General features: G+C 44.0%; 1 non-coding gene across 1 annotated transcript; it reads right to left on the bottom strand.

Moving 5' to 3' along the window:
• Window positions 1–2,310: 2,310 nt before the first annotated feature.
• TRNAQ-CUG (transfer RNA glutamine (anticodon CUG)) lies at window positions 2,311–2,382 on the bottom strand. Its single transcript has one exon. It is a non-coding gene; the product is annotated as a tRNA-Gln (tRNA).
• Window positions 2,383–13,877: the final 11,495 nt, after the last annotated feature.

Raw genomic sequence — 13,877 nt, 5'->3', positions numbered from 1 at the left:
TATTTGTGGTTTTTTTTAACTTTGACTATGAGGTTAGTAATGGGGGTGTCTTATAGACGCCTCTCCATTACTAACCTGGGCTTGATGTCAGCTGGCATTATAAGCTGACATCAACCCCAGCCCTATTACCGCACTGCCACCGCTACAGGGCAGTGGGAAGAGCGAGACTAAGTGCCAGAATTGGCGCATCCTATGGATGCGCCATTTCTGGGGCGGCTGACGGCTGGTGTTTCTAGCCTGGGAGGGGGCCAATATTCATGGCACCCTTCCTGGGCTATTAATATCAGCCCCCAGCTGTCTGCCTAGCCTTTGCTAGCTATTAAATTAGGGGGGACCCCACGTCATTTTTTGGGGGGATCCCCCATTTTAATAGCTATTAAAGGCTAGGTATTCAGCTGGGAGCTGATATTAGTAGCCTGGGAAGCTCCGTGGTTATTACCCCCTTCCCAGGCTTCAAACATCTGCCCCAGCCGTCTGCTTAATCTCCGCTAGAGACTAAATTTACGGGGAAACCCACGCCAATTTTTTTTTAATAAATCCTTTATTTTAACACTAAATGACAAGTACAGTAACCAACACTATCACTGTACTTATTATATATGTGACTGACATGTTTCTATCTATCTAATCTATGTGTGATGCTCTATCTTTCTTTTCTAAATTGTCGTGTACCGATGCTGAATTACCGACCAGCTTTTTTAAAGAGATGGTGCATGAAAACACTATTATTTTTTTAAATAAATCCTTTAACACTAAATGACAAGTACAGTAACCAACACTGTCACTGTACTTCTTATATATGTGACTGACATGTTTCTATCTATCTAATCTATGTGTGATGCTCTATTCTTTCTATTCTAAATTGTCGGGTACCAATGCTGAATTGCCGGCTGGCTTTTTTAAAGAGACGGTGCATGAAAACATTATTATTTTTTTAAATAAATCCTTTAACACTGAATGACAAGTACAGTAACCAACGCTATCACTGTACTTCTTATATATGTGACTGACATGTTTCTTTCTATCTAATCTATGTGTGAAGCTCTATTCTTTGTGTTCTAAATTGTCAGGTACTGGTATATGCATCAGATGAATTGCCCGCTTTTCATATCCCATCGATTGGGCAACCACTGTAATGCCACAACCACCATGGCTGTGGCATTAACGTCTTAAAAAAATTATTAATTCCTGCTATTTCATTTATTTGTAATGTAAGGGAGATAATGTAATGTCAGCGCTTGAGCAGGAGAATTCTCCCTCACTGGCATGGCATTCTGATGACAGGCTGGATCGCAGCTGAGTGCTGTCATCCAGCTTGTCATCCTTCAGAGACACTGCAGAGCGCAGGCATTATGCGAACTTCCGATTCCAGTATTCGATACTGTAAAAGCATCAGAACTCAGTATCAGAAGTCCGATACAGTGAATATCGGTCGATACCCGATATTTCAGTATCGGAATGCTCAACACTAGTGGAAACTTCTGGAAGACATTTCAGAAAATGGAAGATTTCAATTGAAAACAAAATTCCAGGCCTCACTGAAATGTAAAAATCTGATTTAAAGGTATCATCAATTGGAACCTTGTACAGTTCAAGGTTTTTTAAAATTCATAAGGTGGATTTCGAGTGACTTGGCTCCAAACACCTCCTGAAAAAGGCTTTGAAAATGCTCAAAAGTTTGAACAGATTCATTTCCATGCAAAAAGACTTGCTGTTCATATGATCAGGTATTGAGCGTCTTTTAACCTCATCAAGTTTCCCAAATCGCCAAGCGGTTAACAGAAGTGAGCATATCATTTTTCAGGTAGATTTTGCTTGCTTTATACTTGCAATACAAGTCAATGAGAAGGTTAGAAAGACCCCTGGAAGGTTCCTGAGTGACGTTCGCAGCATTTTGCGAGCACAGAAAAAACAAAAGCAATCTCAATCGATGCCCAAAACAATTCTTAGAAAACATCACCAAACTATGTTTACAAAAATGCTGGAAAACACTAAAAAGGGTGATTCAGGAAAAGAATCGCTGTCGTTTCTTGAAGCCATTTCGGCTTGAAATCCTTGCTAGTTTCAACCACCTGGAAAAAGTGTCATGCGAACATTGGCACAAGTCATAGAGTACGGTTGCTTGGTGTGACACAGATGGTAGGAGTTTTGCTTCATGAAGTCAAGTTTAACTTTTGAGTTAAACTTTCTTGATAGATAGATCTTTTTTGCCATGTTGATTTTAACTTTCTCTTTTTATGTTAAACAATGTGCACTGTCAAATTGAGAGTGAGCAGAAAAGATAAAACCGCTGTGTACAAAGAATTTCTCAGGTTCCACTGAGATTTGAACTCAGATCCCTGGATTCAGAGTCCAGGGTGCTAACCATTGCACCATAGAACCATAAGACCAATAGAGATGGCTGGATTTTCATTTGAAAACGGTAAAAGACCATGTGTAAATTGTGGAATTGTGAGAAATTCCCTCTGAATTCAGTGATCAGAGTTCAAATCTCAGTGGAATCTGGGAAATTCATGCATTATGATGAAAACAGATTCTAAACCTGTTGTGCAAATGTATATCTAATACACCATGGTAAATTTATATCTCCTCCCTTTTTATTCCTCAAGTCTGCTTAAAGTATCACAACAAGTACAGTTTTAAAATGTTGATGAAATCTAGCTAATAATTAGGGTGCTGGATCTATTAGCTGGAAAAAGGGTGAGAAAAAAAGAAATTGCAAAACTTCTGCTCATCCAGAAGTCACTAAAGATTTTTCATGGTGTGCTAAAAGGTTCCATCGGAAAGATCATTCAAGTAGAGTTCGTGCAAATGAAAGTCCATATCCCAGTCCATCAGTCACGGCAGTTTTCTGTGTTCACTGGAATAAAGGAGGAGTTGCACCACATACCTGATGGCACCCTCTGAGCTTTTTTTGATTGGTGGTGTGACGCACAAGTGACATCGCACCAGGCTGAATAATCAAAAGAATATCTACAGATACTGTTAAACTTGTTCAACAAATCCGATACAAAGATTACAGACCATTTAGGTGGGGGATAGACTTGGGAATTTGAAAATTGATCTACTCAGATAATTAGTCAAAATGTTACATGAAGTTAGATGTAGTTGGCAGGATTTGACTCTGCGTGGGGAGACCCCAATGGATTTCTAGTCCATCGTCTTAACCACTTGGCCACAACTGCTCAGATGCTGTTTTGTTTTTATGAGTTTCAGTCTTTTTATTATAGCACCATGATCAATATCAGTGATTATTAGTGTTGAGCGAACATGCTTGACACTGCTCGGTACTCGCCCGAGCATCTCGCTACTCGGGATGTTCGGCGAGCACCGAGCATTTCTGGGTTACTCGGGCGGGAGCTTGGGTCTCCGCCCTGCATGTTTGGCGCTCTTTACAGAGCCAATGAACATGCAGGGATTGCCAGCCAGTCACTGTAATGTCGCAGCCATGTTGTTTGTGGGCATTACAGTGATTGGCTGGCCGCACAGCGTCACCTCGAGTATTTAAAACCGGGCGCCGCCATCTTGGACACAGTCGCTCCAGATTAGACAGTGTAAGGACAGCGCTGCTGAGCTAGGGAGAGATTTTTCCTGCGAAATTTTTAGTGTAGGGTTTGTAAAGGCTGCCAGAACAAACAAACAGTCCTTCTCAGGACAAATATCCATCCCAGAATTCAGGCAGGTAGGCAGGCAGACTGTATAGGAGACGCAGTGGTTATACCAGCAAACGGTGCATTACAGTCCTGTGTGCTCCTGTTTCTGAAATTGCTGGACTTAGACTCCAGGTCTCGGGGTACAGGAAAAATCCTTTTTTTTCATCTAAATCCTCTTTTTTTTTCCTCCTACACACTGTACAAATACCCGTCTTATTAACCTATCGGTGTCCCCCCCCCAAAAAAAAAAAGTGTGTCTCTGATTTTTCAGACACAAATATATCTGTTGAAAATAGTCTGGTATAGGCCACAGAAACAGAAGTGTGGTTTTGCAGTTCAACGGGTAAAATCTGTGTAGCATCCATTTTTGGGCCTTTGGCATCTAAAAAAACAACAGTTTGAGTGTGTCGCTCACTGTTCAGCTGCAAATCTATATATTTTTTAAAAAGTCTGGTATATACACCAGTAAATTAAAACTGTGGTTTTGCTGTTCCACGGTAAAAACACTCTATTATCCTGCTTTTCGCATTTTTTGCAGTAAAAAAAAACAGTAGTGTCTCCTGAGTGTTCTGACACAAAAATCTATCTGTTGAAAATAGTCTGGTGTATGCCTGACTTATCCCAGTGTGGTTTTGCAGTTCAACGGGTAAAATCTGTGTAGTATTCATTTTTGGTCCTTTGGTATTTAAAAAAACAATAGTTTGAGTGTGTCGCTCACTGTTCAGCCGTAAATCTATTCATTTTAAAAAGTCTGGTATACACCAGTTTATTAAAACTGTTGTTTTGCTGTTCCACGGTAAAAAATCTCTATATTTCAGGTTTTGGTATTTTTTCCGTAAGGAAAACCAGTAATAGTTTCTCCCTGATTTTTCTGATTGTTTAAAAGAGTCGGGTGTAGGCCAGAGAAATAGAACTGTAGATTTCCTCTTCCACGGTTCTAATCTACTTTTTATTACTCTTTTTCCATTGATAGTGCGAGTGTAAGCTATTTTACTTTCTTTACAATGGGCAAGGTGCGTGGCAAGGGGCGTGGAACTGGACGCTCTGGTGATGGTGCGTGCAGAGGACGGGGCCGTGGCCAAGCTGAAAATGTGCCACAACCAACAGCCACATCTTCTCGCTCCCACGTCTTGACCGAATTACTAGGGAAGCACAGAACAACACCAGTATTGCGAACTGATCAGTGTGAACAGGTTATTAATTGGATAGCAGATAATACTTCCACCTCCGGACTGTCTTCCACACGGTCAACTCTTAGTAGCCATGAATCTCGACCGCATACTCCTCCTCACCCTGATGCTCCTTCCTCCCACCATGCCGAGTGTCGTCAAACAGCAATTGATCCCACACTTGGACACTCTGAAGAGCTGCTCACTGGTCCAGTTCCATATTTGTGCCCCTCGCCTGCTACGCTTGAAGTGGTGGAAGAGGAGATCCCATGTAGCGATGCCCAAATATTTGAACAGCCACGGCCACAGGAAGTCGACGCTGGAAATTTGTCACAAGAGGTGGACGATGACGAGACACAATTGCCAGGAAGTGAGGAGGAGGATCGTGGTGAGCATGTGGAAGAGGAGGAGGTGGTGGATGATCTAGTAACTGATCCAATGTGGCAGGAGGACATGCAGAGTGAGGCCAGCAGCACACAGGGGGAGGGAGGCAGAGTACCCCAACAGGCAGGAAGAAGCAGTGTGGTGGCCAGAGACAGAAGGTGGGCAACCTGTCACCGTAACACCAACATGAGGGACGTTGCCAGTACAAGTGTTGGGTCTTCCAGAGTCTGGAATTTTTTTAAAGGCTCTGCTGATAACCCCAAAAAGGCCATTTGTACCACCTGCCATGCCAGCATCAGCAGGGGTGACCAAACTACCAGCCTGACTACCATCAGCATGTTCAGGCACATGGCAGCAAAGCAGCTGACTTTGTGGGGCGAACCCCAGAGTCCACGACCAGTGTCAGCGGGTGTCACCACTGCTTCTTCCGCTGTTGTGCGTGCAGTAGAACCCCCTGTTGTGTGTGCAAGGCAATCCTCTGTCCATACTGCTTGTAAAGATGCCCCCTCCTCTCAGTCTTCACTTGTAATTGCAGTTTCTCAAGAAACAGCATCCACGTCCACGTCCACGTCCCACCATAGCGTTCAATTGTCCATATCCCAGACCTTTGAACGAAAGCGGAAATTCGCAGCTAACGCCCCACAGGCCACAGTCCTAAATTCGCACATTTCACGACTGCTTGCGTTGGAAATCTGCCTTTAGGCTGGTGGAGACGGAATCCTTCCGCAACCTTATGGCGGTGACCGTCCCTCGGTACTCGGTCCCCAGCCGACACTATTTTTCCCGGTGTGCCATCCCCGCACTACACGAGCACGTGTACCAAAACATCTGCCGTGCCCTCAACAACGCAGTTACTGGGAGAGTCCAGCTGACAATGGACACGTGGACAAGTGCTTGTGGCCAAGGATCTCCATGACGGCACAATGGGTAAACATAGTGGAAGCCGGGACCCAGTCGGACCTTGGGATGGAACATATCCTCCCCACACCGAGGATTGTGGGATCTATGTCAGTCAGAGTTGCCCCCACAGTGTACAGCTCCTGCGCATCATCCTCCTCCTCCTCCTCCTCATGTTCAGCCTCCATCTCAGATATCACCACATCAGTTACAAGCTGGAAGCACTGCAGTACTGCCTCCGCCAAGCGGCAACAGACTGTGCTGAAACTCATAAGCTTAGGTGACCGTGTGTGACAATGGTCGTAACCTGGTGGCGGCTCTGAGGCGAGGCGAGATCACACACGTACCATGCCTGGCTCATGTGCTTAACCTCATGGTTCAGTGGTTTCTTAAATCGTGCCCCGAGTTGGCAGATCTGCTCGTGAAAGTACGCCGCTTCTCAGCTCATTTTCGCAAGTCGGCTACAGCTTCCGCCGCCCTTGCTGTGTTGCAGCAGCGTTTGCAGCTTCCGGCACACCGACTGGTGTGTGATGTCCCTACACGTTGGAACTCTACCCTCCACATGTTGCAAAGGATTTGTGAGCAGAAGAGAGCAGTTGTGGAGTACCAGCTGCAACAAGGCTGTCGATATTCAAGTCAGACTCCACACATAAGACCTCATGAGTGGACCTGGATGTCTGACATATGTACCATCCTGACAAACTTTGAGGAGGCCACCAAGATGGTGAGTGGCGATGACGCCATCATTAGTGTCAGCATCCCACTTGTCTGTCTTTTGCAACGCTCTCTGCAGAGAATTAAAGAGGAGGCATTGCAGCCAGAGTATGATGAGATGGATCAAGAAGCCGTAGTGGGCGATTACACACAGCCCAGCCTCATCTCATCCCAACGTGCATTGGGGGACAATGAGGGAGAGGAGGCGGAGGAGGAGGATTAGGAAGAACATGAGCTGGTATCATGTGTACCTGTACAAGTGTCATACCGTCGGTTCAGCGCGGGTGGCCTGAGGACAGGGGGGAGGAGGAGGAGGAGGAGAGCATGGTAAGTCATCATCTTGGTGAGGACATGGAAATCTTGCCCATTACCAGTCTGGCACGCATGGCTGACTTTATGTTACGCTGCCTTAACCGTGACCCTCGCGTTGTCAAAATGTTGTTTGACAGTCATTACTGGTTGGTGACACTTGTAGACCCCCGCTACAAGGAGAACTTTCACTCTCTTATTCCTGAGGTGGAGAGGTCTACAAAAATGGTCCAGTACCAGAAGGCCCTTGCTGCAGTACTGTTAAAAAAATTCCCATCTGAACACGCTAGAGTCAGAGGTCACAGTTCGTTGACCAACCAAAGCGTACAAGCGAGAGAGAGGCAATTCCAATCCTGCAGAGGCAGGGGAACACTGTCAACGTTCTGGGACAGTTTTCTCAGACCCTCCCTTCGGACAGACCGTGAAGCGTGGGGTACTCTCACAAGGAGTGGAAAGTTTCAAAAGATGGTGAGGGAGTACCTTGCCGACCGTACGAGCATCCTCCGTGATTCCTCTGTGCCTTTTAATTATTGGGTATCCAAGCTGAACACTTGGAATGAACTTGCTCTGTATGCCTTGAAGGTCCTGGCCTGCCCTGCTGCTAGCGTGTTATCGGAGCGTGTTTTTAGTGCCGCTGGGGGAATTATAACTGATAAGAGCACTCGCCTGTCAACTGACAATTTGACCCTTATCAAAATGAACAAGGGCTGGATTGGGCCAGACTTCTCATCACCACCAAATGACAGCATAGTAACATAAAGTCAAATCCACTGTGTTATTTCAGGAGGTGTATTCCCATGCACCGCTTCAGAACCACACATGGGTATACACTTCCTCATTTCGGCTGTTTTTTGCTCTTCTCCTTATCCTCAGCCTCCACCACCACTTTACCACAAGGGTGACCGTGGTCTGTTGTTGCCATTTTTGAAAGTTCCTCCGTCCTTATTTTTGTCAGCTTTTGCTTGGAAGGCATAAGCAAAGACTGTGGGAGACCCAATCCCCAATGATGGGAATAATATTTTTAAGATACTGTACTGTATGGCTCTTGTAAGGAGCATTAAAAGCGCCTTGTTATTCCACTCTGACCTCCACGTCTCTTGTAAGGGGCATTAAAAGCATCTTGTTATACCACTCTGACCTCCACGTCTCTTGTAAGGGGCATTAAAAGCGTCTTGTTATACCACTCTGACCTCCACGTCTCTTGTAAGGGGCATTAAAAGCATCTTGTTATACCACTCTGACCTCCACGTCTCTTGTAAGGGGCATTAAAAGCATCTTGTTGTACCACTCTGACCTCCACGTCTCTTGTAAGGGGCATTAAAAGCGTCTTGTTATACCACTCAGACCTCCACATATCTTCTGAGGGGCATTAAAAGCATCTTGTTATACCACTCTGACCTCCACGTCTCTTCTGAGGGGCATTAAAAGCATCTTGTTAAGGTACTGGGACCTCCATGACTCTTCGAACGGGCATTGCTTTTCCTCCTAATTTTTGGAAGCTTTTGATTGGAAGGCAAAAGCAAATTCTATGGGAGACCCACTCCCCAATAATGGGAATAATGTTTGTAATATGCTGTACTGCATGGCTCTTGTAAGGGGCATTGCAAGTTCCTCCGTCCTAATTTTTGGCAGCTTTTGCTTGGAAGGCATAGGCAAAAACTATGGGAGACCCACTCCCCAATAATGGGAATTATGTTTTTAATATGCTGTACTGCATGGCTCTTGTAAGGGGCATTGCAAGTTGCTCCGTCCTAATTTTTGGAAGCTTTTGCTTGGAAGGCATAAGCAAATACTATGGGAGACCCACTCCCCAATAATGGGAATAATGTTTGTAATATGCTGTACTGCATGGCTCTTGTAAGGGGCATTGCAAGTTGCTCCGTCCTAATTTTTGGAAGCTTTTGCTTGGAAGGCATAAGCAAATACTATGGGAGACCCACTCCCCAATAATGGGAATAATGTTTGTAATATGCTGTACTGCATGGCTCTTGTAAGGGGCATTGCAAGTTCCTCCGTCCTAATTTTTGGCAGCTTTTGCTTGGAAGGCATAGGCAAAGACTATGGGAGACCCACTCCCCAAAAATGGGAATAATATTTTTAATATGTTAAAATCATCTTGTTAAGCTACTGTGACATCCACGTCTTTTCCAAGGGTCATTGATATTGTCTTTTTATTCCACTGGGACCTCCATGTCTCTTCCAAGGGGCATTGATATTGTCATTTTATTCCACTGTAACCTACACCACTCTTCCAAGTGGCATTAATATTGTCTTTTTATTCCACTGCAACCTCCACCACTCTTCCAAGGGTCATTAAAACCGTCTTGTTAAGCTACTGTGACCTCCACGTCTCTTCCACAGGGCATTGATATTGTCTTTTTATTCCACTGTAACCTCTACCACTCTTCCAAGGGGCATTAAAACCGTCTTGTTAAGCTGCTGTGACCTCCACGTCTCTTCTAATGGGCATTAAAACTGTCTTGTTAAACCACTCTGAACTCCACAGCTCCTCCAAGGGGCATTGAAATGTTGTTTTTAATTTCCTCTAACCTCCACGACTCTTCCAACGGGCATTGCATTTCCTCCTAATTTTATTCAGCTTTTGCTTTTCAATGCATAGGCGAACACTAAGGGAGACCCACTCCCCAATAATGGGTAGAAGGTTTTTAGTACGCTGTAATCCACGTCTGTTTCAAGGGGCATTGCAGTTCCTCATAATTTTTGGAAAGCCTTCCATTCACTGCTTAGGCCAACAGTGTACAGGAGACCCAGTTGCTATAAATGGAAAAAACGGTTTAGTTAAGGCCCTCTGACCTCCATGTCACTTCCAAGGGGCATTGAAGTGCCTCGAAATTTTTGATAGGCATTGCACTCACAGTATGCCCTATAACTTTGTATCCGAACCGCTCCTTTTGGTACAGAAACATATCCTACAAGACATGTGTGGTTGACTGGCCTGATATTGATATGAATGGTCCCTTTGGAAGTGCATTGAGGTGAAGGGTGCATTGCTGGAAAAGGGAAAAAAAAAAAAAAAACCTCTTTAAATCTCTCAGTTTGCGAGTGTGAACGAGCTGCGTGTGTCCGGAGCGTAAGTGCGAACGAAAGTAAGTGTGTGACTTGTTTTTCTGTGACTTTGGATTCAGGGAGTTTGGAAGGGAGGACTTTGGACTGAATTGCTGACTGGATTTCATTAATTCTTTACTTTACTTTTTACTTAACATTCTGTATATTGCAACCCCCATTAGGAAATGAGTTCCATTATTGACAATGCTATCCAGTGTACATCTTGCCACATGTATGTATTCCTTGAACAGCCGATCGGGGTTGCTTACTCCTGCGCGAGATGTGTGCACGTTGTGCGTTTGGAAGCCCAGATACTGCATCTAAATGAGCAGCTGGCAACACTGAGATCCATTGACAATATGGAAAGGAGTCTGCTGCTCACTGAGCAGCAGCTCACTGGGGTAGATGTGGGGGAGGGTGGTAGTCGGGAGCTGCAGGACAGTGAGGTCGCTAGTTGGGTGACAGTTAGAAGGGGTGGTAGAGGGAAGAGTGCCAGGGAGGCTAGTCCTGATCTGGCACACCCCAATAAGTTTGCAAAGTTGGCAGATGAGGGGAGTGACGGTACAGGGGTAGCACTACTGCAGCAAGGCATGTCCTCTGAAAGCCGGAGGAGTGTCAGCTCCAGTAAGGGGGGGAATAGGAGAGCAGGGCAGGCCAGGCAGGTGCTGGTAGTGGGGGACTCAATTATCAGGGGAACAGATAGGGCAATCTGTCACAAAGACAGGGATCATCGAACAGTGTGCTGCCTACCTGGCGCTCGAGTCCGGCACATCGCTGATCGGGTTCACAGATTACTGGGAGGGGCTGGTGAGGACCAAGCGGTCATGGTGCACATTGGCACAAATGACAAAGTGAGAGGTAGGTGGAACGTCCTTAAAGATGATTTCAGGGAATTAGGCTGCAAGCTGAAAGCAAGGACCTCCAAGGTGGTATTCTCTGAAATACTACTGGTACCAGGTGCCACGCCAGAGAGGCAACTGATAGTGGTTTGTTATAAGTCTCCAAAAATAATGGAAGTAGCGAAGAATATCCTCGTAAAGCAAATAGATGAAGCAGCGACTCAAGGAGAAGTCATTATTATGGGAGACTTCAACTACCCAGAAATACATTGGGGGACAGAAACATGTAGTTCAAGCAAAGGAAATAGGTTTTTGACTACTATGAGAGACAATTACCTTTCACAACGGTTCATGACCCAACAAGAAGGGGGGCACTGCTAGACCTAAGATTAACCAATAGGCCAGACCGCATATCAAATATACGAGTTGGGGGTCACTTGGGTAATAGTGATCACAAAATAATACGTTTTCATGTAACCTTTAATAAGATGTGTAGTAGAGGGGTTACAAGGACACTAAACTTCAGGAAGGCAAATTTCCAACAGTTAAGATATGATCTTAGTGCAATAAACTGGGACAATATCCTGAGACATAAAGCTACACAAAGCAAATGGGAGACATTTATTAACATCCTGAATAGGACCTGTGCACAATATATACCCCTTGGGAATAAACATGCTAGAAATAGGAGGAAACCACTATGGCTAAATAGAGCTGTAAGAGGCGCAATAAGTGACAAAAAGAAAGCATTTAGAGAACTAAAGCAAGTAGGTAGTGATGAGGCATTAAATAAATATAGAAAATTAAATAAATTATGTAAAAAACAAATCAAGGCAGCAAAGATTGAGGCAGAGAGAATCATTGCCAAAGAAAGTAAAAATAATCCCAAAATATTCTTTAACTACATAAATAGTAAAAAACTAAATAATGATAGTGTTGGCACCCTTAAAAATAGTCTGGGTGAAATGGTGGATGAGGATGAGGAAAAAGCCAATATGCTAAATGATTTTTTTTCAACCGTATTTACACAAGAAAATCGCATGACAGAAACCATGATTAGTGATAACAAAAATTCTCCAGTAAATGTCACTTGCTTAACCCAGCAGGAAGTACGGCGGCGTCTAAAAATCACTAAAGTTGACAAATCCCCGGGCCAGGATGGGATACACCCACAAGTACTGCAGGAATTAAGTAATGTCATAGATAGACCATTATTTTTAATCTTTAAAGATTCCATAATAACAGGGTCTGTACCACAGGACTGGCGTATAGCAAATGTGGTGCCCATATTCAAAAAGGGGACAAAAAACGAACTTGGAAGTTATAGGCAGGTAAGCTTAACCTCTACTGTGGGTAAAATCCTGGAGGGTTTCCTAAGAGATGCTATACTAGAGTATCTGAAGAAGAATAATCTCATGACCCAATATCAACATGGGTTTACGAGGGACCGTTCTTGTCAAACTAATCTGATCAGCTTTTATGAGGAGGCAAGTTCTGGACTGGACCAAGGAACTGCAGTGGATGTTGTGTATATGGACTTTTCAAAAGCTTTTGATACGGTTCCACACAAAAGGTTGATACATAAAATGAGAACAATGGGGATAGGGGAAAATATATGTATGTGGGTTAAGAATTGGCTCAGTGATAGGAAACAAAGGGTGGTTATTAATGGAACACACTCAGACTGGGTCTCAGTTAACAGTGGGGTACCACAGGGGTCAGTATTGGGCCCCCTTCTTTTTAACATATTTATTAATGACTTTGTAGGGGGCATACAGAGTAATATTTCAATATTTGCAGATGACACTAAACTCTGCAGGGTAATCAATACAGAGGAGGACAATTTTATATTGCAGGAGGATCTATGTAAACTAGAAGCTTGGGCTGATAAATGGCAAATGAGTTTTAATGGGGATAAATGTAAGGTAATGCACTTGGGCAGAGGAAATAAAATGTATAATTATATGCTTAATTGTAAAACACTGGGCAAAACTGTAACTGAAAAAGACCTGGGTGTATTGGTGGACGACAAGCTCACGTTTTGTGGCCAGTGTCAGGCTGCTGCTACAAAGGCAAATAAAATAATGGGATGCATTAAAAGAGGCATAGATGCTCATGAGGAGAACATAATTTTACCTCTATACAAGTCATTAGTGCGACTACACTTAGAATACTGTGTACAGTTCTGGTCTCCGGTGTATAAGAAAGACATAGCTGAACTAGAGCGGGTGCAAAGAAGAGAGACCAAGGTTATTAGAGGACTGGGGGGTCTGCAATACCAAGACAGGTTATTACAGTTGGGGTTATTTACTGTGGAAAAAAGAAGGCTTAGGGGTGATTTTATTACTATGTACAAGTATATGAGGGAACAGTACAAAGACCTTTCTACTGATATTTTTACTCTGAGGCCTGAGACGGGGACAAGGGGGCATCTTCTACGTCTGGAGGAAAGAAGGTTTAATCATAATCACAGATGGGGATTCTTTACTGTAAGAGCAGTGAGTCTATGGAACTCTCTGCCGCATGATGTTGTAATGAGTGATTCACTGTTAAAATTTAACAAGGGCATGGATGCCTTTCTTGAAAAGTATAATATTACAGGTTATAAATACTAGATTCCTTGATAGGGCGTTGATCAAGGGAACTAGTCTGATTGTCGTATGGAGTCGGGAAGGAATTTTTTTCCCCAATGTGGAGCTTAGTGTTTGCCACATGGGTATTTTTTGCCTTCCTCTGGATCAACAAGTTAGGCTATGGGTTGAATTAGATGGATTTAGTCTTCCTTCAACCTTAAATACTATGTTACTATGTTCCTCCTTCTCTTTCTCCTTTGCCACCACCTTATC

Source organism: Phyllobates terribilis, unplaced genomic scaffold, assembly GCF_046119375.1.
Source record: "Phyllobates terribilis strain yellow unplaced genomic scaffold, ASM4611937v1 Scaffold_13__5_contigs__length_258822181, whole genome shotgun sequence".
Taxonomy (NCBI): Eukaryota; Metazoa; Chordata; class Amphibia; order Anura; family Dendrobatidae; genus Phyllobates; species Phyllobates terribilis.
The sequence above is the reverse complement of the archived record's forward strand: the minus strand, read 5'-3'. Positions and strand labels throughout refer to the sequence as shown.